At 33.9% G+C, this 3808-nt stretch overlaps 1 long non-coding RNA gene across 1 annotated transcript in view; it reads left to right on the top strand.

Annotated features, from left to right (window-relative positions):
• Positions 1 to 3177, top strand: part of LOC111087672 — a 5190-nt gene extending 2013 nt beyond the window's left edge. Inside the window, exons 2-3 of the long non-coding RNA XR_002612335.1 lie at positions 1159 to 1216; positions 2804 to 3177. This is a non-coding gene — a long non-coding RNA (uncharacterized LOC111087672). The remainder of the gene's footprint in view (positions 1 to 1158; positions 1217 to 2803) is intronic.
• The last annotated feature ends 631 nt before the right edge of the window (positions 3178 to 3808 follow it).

Below are 3808 nucleotides of genomic sequence, written 5' to 3'. Positions count from 1 at the left end.
GGAAAGATACCATATGTCTACGTACTGGAAAGAAACACTTAAGTTTGGAGAGATACCATATGTCTACGTACTGGAAAGAAACACTTTAAGTTTGGAAAGATACTATATGTCTACGTACTGGAAAGAAACACTTAAGTTTGGAGAGATACCATATGTCTACGTACTGGAAAGAAACACTTAAGTTTGGAATACTTGTTTGTACTTGTTTTGAAGTTAAGCACAAAGCCACACAATGGGCTATCTGTGCTCTGCCCACCACGGGTATCGAAACCAGATTTCTAGCGTTGTAAGTCCGCAGACATACCGCTATGTTAAGTCTTAATAGAATCTAACAAATAATAGTTCTTGTTGTAGTTTACGGTTACATGTAAAATAAATATGTCATGTAATTTGGTGTTCGATATTTAGCTTTACAAGAAAATTTAAAAATCATCTTCCGGGTTCATTTGATATATTCTAGGTAAATTATTCCCAAGGGAAGGAGAGGTAGTCAACCTCATTAATATAAATAACCTAATAGATGGCACTACTATAGTGAATGTATAAAAAGCAAAGGGAATAAAATATAACTTATAGTTGATTCAATGTATTTCTTTACAAATTGGATAATTTGGAAATTAAACAGGAAGAAGAAATGAATCTCAAAGGGAAAAGGTATATGAAGAATTATTAGAGATGTTGAGAACAGAAGTTCATTGATTATGTACTTTTACAGTCTCGAAACCTTCTGATATATTTATTATGGGTTTCTTATTCGTATAACATAAAGTATTAAAAAAATATTTATAATGCACCAACAAGTTGCAAAACAATTAGAAATTTCGCAAGTTTGTAAATCTCCACATTTTTTTCTTTACATCTTGGTCATAAACATGTGAAAATATTATCATAGAAACACATTATCAGCTAGGTCAATAAAGGAATTTCTCTTGCTAGGCGCTGGAGAATTTAATTTACCCAAGCGATAAAAGGAAGGATTAGATATCGATACAAAATATATTATATCGTGCTATTACTTCGTGTCATCCAGCGGAAAGATGCTTTAAGTCTCTTTCTTTCATCTTCACATTTTTGATCATGAGGCTTAATTCATTGTTGTTGTTTTATATTTTCCCTCAAACTGCACCCATTTGATTAATTTTATCTTAATTCTATTAGACGAACAGCTTGAGAAATACCGAGAGAAATTGCTGGAAATCTTGCCTTTAGCGTACAAGTAAGTAAACCTTTATCTTCCTGAATATTTCGTTCCTTTTGATACGTTTATTTTCATATTAAAGCAGACACATCTACAACACGTGTGGAAATTTGTGACAGTGAAAGCCATGTTATTCAACTGATCCTTAGAAACTTAAATCACAGTCATTATCTGAGTGTTTTTAATTTAGTTCTAAGAGAACAAACATGATATTTATTTTACTTATCGTTATCGTTATCGAAAATATTTTTACGCTAAGTTTGTGGTTTGCTATTTGGATCAGAGTACAGATTTGAAAGAAAATACGGATACAATATATATATATAAGAATAGTTATTACGCGACCAGTCCCCTTATATTATAAAACAGTTTCAATAAAACTAGAACTGCGCATAAAAAATAACAATAATGTTATACCAGTTGTAAAATAATACAAAATACAAAGATTTAGAGGAAGACATCTCCGAAAATAACATTTAATGGCGTTGGAGGACATTTCGCTTCTCTAGAAATCCTTCAAATCTCAGAAAGAAGACAAAAGGGCAGCAGCGATAAAATACAATTTTTAAAGGGGCAAAACACACAACATCCTGAGTTGTGGGTTACCCTTTAACGTCGAATATAGAAAAAATATAGTTAGAATCCACCCCGTTGTTCTATTTAATAAAACAACAACCTCCACTCTATTTCAATAGATAAATAAGATACTGCACAAACAAATGCATAATCTATATACATAAACGTCAATGTGTGTGTATGCATCTGCTCCTTATACGTTTCCACATTTCTTGATCAATCTTGACACTGTGATACAGGATGACATTAGTTGAGGGGGTTGACCCCCCCATCTAATATCATATTGATAGAATTCTTGAAAACAAAATGTCTTTCTTTTCAGTATTGGTATCTTTATGTATTTTTATTGCCCTTTTAATGTTACAAACGAGTTTTTAGTTCACCCTTCCAACGGACGGATACTCGAGTTTATATATATATATACAATGTGTGTGAAACATTATTCCAAATATTACATTTCATATCTCATAATTTAAAAGAAGATCAGAACAAATTGTATTATAATACTGAACCAGTTTCAAAACAAAAACATAATAGAGAAGACAATCTTAAGGTTGGCATTGCGCCCCCACCCCAATAGCATAGCGTTATGTCTGCGGACTTACAACGTTAGAAACCGATACCCGTGGTGGGCAGAGCACAGATAGCTTCGTGCTTAACTACAATAAAACAAACAAAATGGTATTGCGTCACCTAACTGACATATTTTGATAGTCCTCATCAATCAGAAGAATACAGAATATAACTACTTTAAACCTTAAACTGTACCTCAGTCACAAAATAATTCTACACGATAACACTTAGGGAATATTTTCTGGGGCAAATGTAATATATTCGTTCAATCATGTAGGTACGCATAGCAAGAGCATAAAGTTACATAGATGTATGTGCGACGAATATGAATTTGCGACACTCTTATTGGTGCAAATTAGTTGAGGTAAACAAATGTAGTATAAATCGTATGGAAATTACGAAACGTAATTTAAAATAACATCCTATGTGTGTTTTGTTTTTATTTTTTATCTGTAGGAGAACATGTATTCGCCGAGGAAGAAGTTGTGACATTCGACCAAACTCCTGTTGTGGTGGCTCCTCCTGTCGATGCAATCTGTGGGGGACTAACTGTCGGTGTCAGAGACAGGGCCTCTTCCAGAGCTGGGGAAGATGAGAAAAGTACTTGACAAAACTCGAAGTTATGTGAACTGAAATGAGCTTGTTGTTCTGGCTATTGAAACTGGTGAATTCTCCCTTCTGAATATTTTGTTCGTTCTTTACACGCAGCTAAATGTTATACTTAACACCATATAGATGTCTGGTGATTGTTGAATGTCACTGAGAACTATACTTTCTTGATAACGTGACACATTTGCTGTATGCTATTTAATAAAAATCTCATACAAGTACTGGTGGTGAAATTTTTAACATACTCAATTAAAATTTCATGTTTTTACATACTCATTAATCATTTTAAACCTTAAAAACTGAAATACCAAATAAGTAAGAAAAAAAAACAATATAATAAATAAATTTTTATTAGCACACAGTAGATGTTATTTGCCGGATTGCTTACGGTGTAAACGCTGAACGCTGAAAGAAACTTCCTGTTTCATGACGTTTTTGAATAGATTGTTTGTTTGTTATATATTTCGCGCAAAGCTACACGAGGACTATCTGCGCTAGCCGTCCCTAATCTAGCACTGTAAGACTAGAAGGAAGGCAGCTAGTCATCACCACCCACCGCCAACTCTTGGGCTACTATTTTACCAACGAATAGTGGGATTGACTGTCACATTATAACGCTCCCACGGCTGAAAGGGCGAGCATATTTGGTGTGACGGATATTCGAGCCCGCATATTGCGAGTCGAGCGCCTTAACCACCTGGCTATGCCGGGCCTTCTGAATAGAAAACATATTCGAGAAATTCAAGCCGTAGACAAACATTAACAAGTCTGAAAATAATGTCATGTCAAGAAATTCAAGACGTAGAAAAGCATTAAAAAGTCTGAAAATAATGTCGTCATTTTTTTTAAAGG

The sequence above is a fragment of the Limulus polyphemus genome, unplaced genomic scaffold (genome assembly GCF_000517525.1).
Source record: "Limulus polyphemus unplaced genomic scaffold, Limulus_polyphemus-2.1.2 Scaffold74, whole genome shotgun sequence".
Classification (NCBI taxonomy): domain Eukaryota; kingdom Metazoa; phylum Arthropoda; class Merostomata; order Xiphosura; family Limulidae; genus Limulus; species Limulus polyphemus.
The sequence above is the reverse complement of the archived record's forward strand: the minus strand, read 5'-3'. Positions and strand labels throughout refer to the sequence as shown.